The following is an 8609-nucleotide window of genomic DNA, read 5'->3' as shown; positions in this document are numbered from 1 at the left end:
TTATAAGTTTCTTTTCCTCTGCTTATTAATATGTTTAAACTCAGCGAGTAGTCCCGCCTGACCTGGGGTCTCGTCGAGAGCATCGTCTTTGGGGACAATGTTCAAAGGGTCAACATAAGATTCCTCCCTCCCTCCCTCACTCACAAAAAGGAGGAACGCAAGCTGTGATCTAGACATGATACCGAGGTTGAATCAACCACCGTAGTGTCACGACAACAGATGCCGAGGACTCAATTTTAAGCCATTCGTGCGACGGTGCACACGGGAGGCCAACATGTGCCCCCGCCAATGCAACAAACCTAAGTGGTTGTTGTATGTGGGGGACGCGATGCGTGATGCCCAGGCAGACGTGCCCTCGACCAGAAGGCTCCGGGCGCAACTTGCGTTCAAAGACTCGGTGGTTCACGAGATCCTGCAATTCACACAAAGTATCGCATTTCACTACGTTCTTCATCGATGCGAGAGCCGAGATATCCGTTGTCGAGAGTCGTTGTGAATAATACGACAAGAATGCTTTGCCCCCCTCACACCGAGATCGGGACAAGGGGAAAGCTTATACATTTGAGATCCTTGACGCGACTTGCGCCAGTTTTTGCTTGGGCATTGAATGCTCCCCCCGACACAAAAAGTTTGTAAACACGTTCATGGGTCGTTTGATGTTTAGGCATCGAAAATGATCCTTCCGCAGGTTTACCTACGGAAACCTTGTTACGACTTCTCCTTCCTCTAAATGATAAGCTTCAGTGGACTTCTCGCGACGTCGCAGGTAGCGAACCGCCCATGTCGCCACGATCTGAACACTTCATCGGACCATTCAATCGGTAGGAGCGACGGGCGATGTGTACAAAGGGCAGGGACATAGTCAACTCGAGCTAATGACTCGCGCTTACTAGGAATTCCTCGTTGAAGACCAACAATTGCAATGATCTATCCTTTAAGTTTCAGCCTTGCGACCATACTCCCCCCGGAACCCAAAGACTTTGATTTCTCATAAGGTGCTGGCGGAGTCCTTAAAGCAACATCTGCCAATCCCTGGTCGACATCGTTTATGGTTGAGACTAGGACGGTATCTGATCGTCTTCGAGCCCCTAACTTTCGTTCTTGATTAATGAAAACATCCTTGGCAAATGCTTTCGCAGTTGTTCGTCTTTCATAAATTCAAGAATTTCACCTCTGACTATGAAATACGAATGCCCCTGACTGTCCCTGTTAATCATTACTCCGATCCCGAAGTCCAACAGAATAGGATCGAAATCCTATGATGTTATCCCATGCTAATGTATACAAAGCGTAGGCTTGCTTTGAGCACTCTAATTTCTACAAAGTAACAGCGCTGGAGGCACGACCCGACCAGTTAAGGCCAGGAGCGCATCGCCGACAGAAGGGATGAGCCAATCGGTGCTCACCATAGGCGGACCGATTGACCCAACCCAAGGTCCAACTACGATCGACCCAGACTTGCGATTGCAACCCAAAAACCCGTGCCTTGAATCGACGACCCGCGCCTCGGCTTGACTTCGGCTAGCACACGCAGCTGCTCCTGGTTGCACCACATGTAAGCATCTGGCACAAGACTCTCTTCAGCTCCGACAATAGCTTCTCGACTCCGACAGATTATTTGGCTCGTAAAACCTATTTCCTACCTGTTCGACACTTTCATCGAGTCTAGTGACAATGGTGTATCTTGATCGAAGGCAGTTAGAGAATTTAATGAGGTGGAAGGCTGAGGCACAACTTGACGAACTACAGTGCAAGAGCTGTATGAGAGAGAGATAGAGGGACGGTGGTAGGGCTGAGCAACGCCAAGCAATAAGTAACTAACCCCAACTTGCTCTTAGATTTCAAATGGTTTGACATGAAATGAGCTACTCTTTCTACCAAACCACAAAACACCTCTTCTTTTATCTACTTTGTGTTGTTTATATCATTCTCCTAATCTTTTGGATAGCGTTACTCGTAACTTGTACTAACAGAATGCTTAATAATTTGCGTTTTACTACCTCATCTTAGTAAGCAAAGATTCTGCACCTTTTTTGCCATGTCGATGATTGCCTGATAGCTATTATTATATGAGCATTCCATGAACGGCAAGTTGGAGGTCCAACTACCAAGAAAATCCAACATACAAACGCTTTGCATATCTTCTAAGATCTTGTTCAAACATTTTGTTTGGTCATCCATCTATGAGTAAAAGGTTGTGCTAAACTTTTGTACACCTTAAAACTTAAAACTTCGCAAAAGATGGACATGAAACGAGGATCTCATTCCAATACAATAGAAATAGAATCTGATGTCTCACATTGGCTGGGGAGGAGAAAAAAACAACATTTATAAGGGTGTGGAAACCTTTCCCTAGCAGACGCGTTTTAAAGTCTTGAGGGGAAGCCCGAAAGGAAAAGCCCAAAGAGGACAAAATCTGCTAGCAGTAGATCTAGACTGTTACATAGAAATCCATATAATCTAACAACTTAACTTCTACAACTTATCTAAAGGTTGTCTTTTCGATTCATTTAAATACTTAAATCATAAGATTAACCATTCAAGGCCTTTAGTCATTACGTTGTACCTGTAGGTTCTAAACTCAATCCAAACTTCTTGAAATCTGAGTGTGCATTGAAGCTAAGTTGAGGCATACACAAAGTTCGAGAGAACGATGCGATACAATTATCGAAGACAAGCTTGAAGAGAGCCATGTAGGACCTCGAGCCAAAACCTCAGAAGTTAGGATCTTAAAATCCTAGTGTGCATTGAAGCTAAGTTGAGGCATACACAAAGTTCGAGAGAACGATGCGACACAATTATCGAAGACAAGCTTGAAGAGATCCATGTAGGACCTCGAGCCAAAACCTCAGAAGTTAGGATCTTGAAATCCTATTGTACATTGAAGCTAAGTTGAGGCATACACAAAGTTCGAGAGAACGATGCGACACAATTATCGAAGACAAGCTTGAAGAGATCCATGTAGGACCTAGAGCCAAAACCTCAAAAGTTAGGATCTTGAAATCTTAGTTTGCATTGAAGCTAAGTTGAGGCATACACAAAGTTCGAGAGAACGATGCGATACAATTATCGAAGACAAGCTTGAAGAGAGCCATGTAGGACCTCGAGCCAAAACCTCAGAAGTTAGGATCTTAAAATCCTAGTGTGCATTGAAGCTAAGTTGAGGCATACACAAAGTTCGAGAGAACGATGCGACACAATTATCGAAGACAAGCTTGAAGAGAGCCATGTAGGACCTCGAGCCAAAACCCTTTCAAATGGTTAGGTTGGAATATAAACTAAAAATCAAATTAAAAAAAACGGAAAGAAAATATTGTTATAGTAAGATATATTAGATCGCTAAATAATCGCATAAAGAACGAAAAAGACGTTTATGCAGTTATGCAGATTTACCTATGGAAACAGATTTACGTGATGAGATGTCGTCTATAGAAGCCGATTTACATGAAGAGAGATGTCGTCAGTTTTTTAAGTAAGGTTTATATTAGATCGCCAAATAATCGATTAAAGAAAGAAAATGGCCTGTACGCAGTTACGCAGATTTACTTGTAGAAAAGAACCGATTAAAAATTGGCCAAGAATATATGTGTACAGAATTATGGAGAGAACAAAAATGACTTCACGTAGTTACATCATGCAGAAGAAGACTAACGTGAAGAGAGATGTCTTCAGTTTGTTACCATAAAATACCGCCAAAGAATTGATTAAAGAACGAAAGTGACCTATACACAATTACTCAGATTTACATGTAGAAACAGATTTATGTGAAGAAAGATGTCATAGGAGCAAATCAGGTAAGTCGCCTTACTATCGACATGGTTAGATTTGATGTTGTGTCAATACGTTCCCCGTGGTTTTGCACGTGCCATATATTTGATATATGTGAATTGTTTATGAAACGATATGACTATTATATGATATGCATACGTTACGGTATGTGAATGGTTAGAAATGGGAATAAAACATTATTTATAAAAATGTGGAAAACTTGGACGGTTACATTACCCAATATACAATAGCTCAACTTAGCACTTCATTGGTACAAATAGTAACTCTTTTTTTAGTCATCTTATCTTTATAATTTCTCTCATTTAAATCGTGTCTCGTTTCATTCATATACCTCCTCTTTATTCGGGTGTAACAAAAATATTTTCCAGAAACAAATTTATGAATTTATATATGAATGCTCGATTACCACAAAGTCATTTCTTATCAATTAAAATTAGAATATTCTTAAATTTTTATATTTAAAATACTAATAATAATAAAGTTCCCTATGGAATAAGATAAAGTTGAGAAAGAACCAACCATCTTATGAATCAATGGCTGACATTTGTTTTTTCATCTTATGATTCTTATAAATAAATACAATCAAGAAAAAGACTTTTATAAAAATTTTCGTAGAATGAAGTTTGGTAAGCGAAAAGGATAAAAAGGTCGTTTATCCAATTTCTAAGTAACATTTTTAATTTTTAATTCCTTATCTTGAGGGAATTTCAAAATGCTAGTGAGAAATGACCTAGAAGAAATGAAGAATTTTTATGGAAATTATGGATTTTTGGAGGAAAAATAATAATAAAATATTCGAAAAGTGGAAAATTACCAAAATACACCTAAAGTTAAGGATAATTACGGATTTGTCATTCTGCTAAAAATCCGATCCTTCACTTTGACTTCTACACAAAATCCTTCAAATCTCGACTCTCAGCCGTTCAATCTCCCCCATACTTGAATATATTCAGAAAACTCATGGATCATCACATCCAACAGCTAGAATTCAAAACCAAAGTCGGTGAGTCGGTGAGGCTGTGATCGGAGTAGATATTTCTGACGAATTTTCTAGAAAATTCAACCGATAATTCACGATGATTTTAGAGCTCCCAATGCCGGTTTATGCTTTCCCTATAAATTCTGTAGTTGGGGCAATAGTTTGGAATAAGAGTCAAGCAAGGGAGAGCTCCCAATCGTAGGCAATAAGCGTTTAGATTTTGGGTCTCCTACTCTCGGGTTTCTTCCAAATTTGAGAGCAATTCTCAACCATTTCCTTTCAAACTTGTTCCTCTAGTTTCTAAACAATATTACCCACAAGTGCTATGAAGGAATAGGGTTCGGAAAGTGTCTAGAAACCATTCCCCCAATCCAATCCGCCATTAAAGAGCTTCAAGGAAGACTCAAAATTCAAATCAGAGGATACACAAAATTCGTCGAGCAAGAACAATCTCAATAAGTTTCTGCACCTTCAAGGAATGTTTTCATTGAAGACCACGAAGAGAAATAACCTCAGAAACGATTCCAATTGAAGAAAATTCGTTTCATGTTCAAATTGTGGGTAAGTGTCGAATTCCTATCTATGACCTCTTTTCCTTCAAATAAAGGATTCCTTTAGCTTAAGAGGAAAAAGATGAGTAACTTTGATGAAGGAATCAAGAGCTGAAACGTCTAAGAACAAGATACCTAAGAGATTGAAAATCGAAGGTGTCATGTAACTTGCAGACCGAGAGTGATTTCTCAAATTAAGGTCCCACACTCAAAGTTGTTCCTCGAAACCAATTTCTTAAGCTTGAGGAAAGAATAAGGAAGAAGTTCCATGAAGAAATCGAGCCTTGAAAACCCTTAGAATCGGCTACCGAATAAGAAATCCTTTATTTTTACTCCAGCGAGAAATTATATTTTGGACGAACTTTGGAAGCGAATATCTAAGGCTACGATCCACGAAAAGGTATGAAATCAATCCATAGCTCTTCCTTGTAATACCCTCTTTAAGTTTCATGAAGAACTCGAGGGGAGAAACGGCGTGATCGGAGCTGGGGAGGGCGAGTTTCAGACGGCGGCGCGAAAGATCACGCATGTCTTCTTCCCATCGGGAGGAAGAAGACGATGACGTGGCCGGTTCAATTGAACCGGCCATGTCAACCAAAAACTTGACCCCTCGATTTTTCTAAAATTTAACCCTATTCTAGAATGGTTCTCAGAAAAATCTTTATGGTTCCAGAAACTAGACACAATAAGAAGTCTGTGGAAGAAAATTGAAGGTAATTCAGGTATCGGAAGATCATGAACAGAGGTCCCGAACGTCGACAACGCGGTAAATAGCCACCTTGCACTTTTTCGTTAAGAAATACTTGTAGGAATCGCTTGGATTTCCATATGAACCCTAAAACAAGTATGAATTTCGGATATATGAAAGAAAAGCTCAAAGAACCATGAGTTAAGGCCCTAAATCGATCAAAATACTCGGGAATTAGGGAACGTTAAAATAAGTGACTAGATGAACTCTGCTCTAATAGCCCAAAAAAAAAATCATAAATAATGAAATAAATAAAGAAATAAAGAAATAAAAATAATTATAAAAAAAATGAAAATGGCCTTTATGGAGTTGAGATTCATGGGAGATTTAAGTGAAGATAGATTTGAACAATAAGGTATATATTAAATCTTCGTTTTCTTTTATCCTATTCTTTTTAGTTTTTTTTAAGAAATCATAGCCAATTATAGTTAGATTTTCATTAAATTATTATAATCGTTTAGTTTTGAGTTAGAAACTAAATGTTAGTCATTTATACGAATTCTAGTAAATCACGTTATATTAGTAATATAAGATTAAATTTATATCCGTAGCAAATGAATAGATTAAAAATAAAATGACCAAGAAAATTTGTGAACAAAAGGAAACACCAAGATAAGGAAAGATTTGGAAATAGGGATCCACTATAAATTTGGAATAAATGAGAACAAAATTAGAAGGCAACAGAGTAAATACCCATTAAAAAAAAGGAAGATTCTGTAATTAAAACATAAACTAAATACATAAAAAAGTAAATATAAGAGTAGACCCAAGTAATAATTTTATAGAATTCAAACTTGAAATTGATGTCATGGGCTCAAATAGGTTTACGGATTTCAAAGGACATAATCGAACTTTCATTAAGGATATATTCGTGACAAAAACTTAAGTTAACCAGGTAAGTGGCCTTACTATCGGCATGGTTATATTTGATGTTGACACGTGCCTGTGGTTCTGCACGTGTCATATATACTGATATGTGTGAATTATCTGTGAATCAATATGCTTATATTATGTTTATGTTATGCTATAATATGAGAATTGTATGATAATATTTATGGTGTGATGTGTTCAATGATATGTTTGATATATGATACGAGAAGGATGCACTAAATGTAATGTAACGATAGAAGTAAGATGTATTCACGAAACATTAAGGTTAGGTTACGCCTCGAAGTGCTATGGATATGAGAGATTGATAAAAGAATATGGTTAGGATATGGGTAGAAAGAACTCCCTAGGAATCTATGACCTTCTAGAACAACTTACGCTAAGATGGGTTCATATGATTACAAATGAAAGTTACAACTTATGCCCCAAGAAATTATGAACCTTAGAAACTTACAAGATTGAGGACCAAGAACAACACCACACAAGCTTTACAACTACCCAAGTAAGAAGAATGCTAGGTACCACTCAAGGACGAGGGACCAAGGTCCCCAAACTAAAAAACACAAGAATGCTAGGTAATACTCTAACCATGCCCAAAGTGACCTATGACCTCGCATCAAGCGGTGCTTTCTAAGGCCCAAGAATTCCTCTTCTAGGTGGGATGACCTGCACCATGTTTCCTTTGCAGGATGTCATGTTTGGCCTCAAGTTTCCCTCACCTAGAAGAGAAGTTATGGGTACCAAAAAGATTTGCAGGATGACATATTTAAGTATGCACCGAGCTAGTGACCTTTATGGTCTACCATGAAGAGTAGTCTAGGGCCACGAAGGAACAAGAAGCGAGTAAGTTACCTTAGCCAAGAATCAAGAACCTCTTAAGACCTCCCACGGTTCAACATTCTCATGACTTAGACTATGCTAATCAACAACTGAATTTCACACCACCAATTAAACGGTAATCTTTAACCATCACAAAAACCATAATCAAACAGTATAAAACTTAAGCTTTCCAGTTCAAGATTTTATAAACCGGGTTATACTACATGCTAATCGTTGCGTTTATCATCTTAAATTTCTCGCATATGAAAAGAGGTATAACAATAGTACACCTAAATTCCTACCTTTTATACAGATTATGAAAGATAATTAATACTAAGTTGGTTATGCTCATGCTTTAAATTTGTATTTAAGAAATAGGTTACTTTTAAGAATAGTATAATTTACGTCCATCGACCAATGTTAACCGCATGACTAGACAAGAATAAAATAAAACAACTTCCTTTTAAATCAAGAACGGCCAGTATAGACGTTACAAAACGTGATTATTCTTTCCTTGAAATCGCAAGGAAATCAAGAAGACGTTACAAAGATGAGGCGTTTCACAGATATAAAATGGGGAACTGATATCCAAACATTCCATTGTAGCAAGGAATAAGAGAAGAAACAAACATTCCGTTGTAGCAAGGAATAAGAGAAGAAAAGAATGGCGGGACAAAGCTTGAGAAATCTCAAAATTGTGGTGTTCATCTTCCTAGCCCTTACTTCGTTAGTTGCGTAAATTGATGCAATCAGGTTCAAAGCTTCCTGATTCCTTATTCCTTCTTGGTTCTTCCATTCAACTATGCATTGTCATATTGATTAGGCATTTCTTAAT

The 8609-nt window shown here is 38.1% G+C and overlaps 2 long non-coding RNA genes and 1 other non-coding gene across 4 annotated transcripts; 2 read left to right on the top strand and 1 right to left on the bottom strand.

Moving 5' to 3' along the window:
- Positions 1–333: 333 nt before the first annotated feature.
- LOC111473436 lies at positions 334–489 on the bottom strand. The gene has a single exon (XR_002715700.1). It is a non-coding gene; the product is annotated as a 5.8S ribosomal RNA (ribosomal RNA).
- A 5197-nt stretch (positions 490–5686) lies between these two features.
- Positions 5687–6929, top strand: LOC111473401. Its single transcript, XR_002715666.1, has 3 exons — positions 5687–5719; positions 5993–6085; positions 6890–6929. It is a non-coding gene; the product is annotated as an uncharacterized LOC111473401 (long non-coding RNA).
- A 572-nt stretch (positions 6930–7501) lies between these two features.
- On the top strand, positions 7502–8374 carry LOC111473405. 2 transcript variants are annotated; one of them, XR_002715674.1, is made up of 3 exons: positions 7502–7530; positions 7644–7910; positions 8302–8374. It is a non-coding gene; the product is annotated as an uncharacterized LOC111473405 (long non-coding RNA). The 2 variants fall into 2 exon arrangements; XR_002715673.1 differs by having other exon boundaries at positions 7612–7910.
- Positions 8375–8609: the final 235 nt, after the last annotated feature.

Source organism: Cucurbita maxima, unplaced genomic scaffold, assembly GCF_002738345.1.
Source record: "Cucurbita maxima cultivar Rimu unplaced genomic scaffold, Cmax_1.0 Cma_Scf00119, whole genome shotgun sequence".
Lineage (NCBI taxonomy): Eukaryota > Viridiplantae > Streptophyta > Magnoliopsida > Cucurbitales > Cucurbitaceae > Cucurbita > Cucurbita maxima.
The sequence above is the reverse complement of the archived record's forward strand: the minus strand, read 5'-3'. Positions and strand labels throughout refer to the sequence as shown.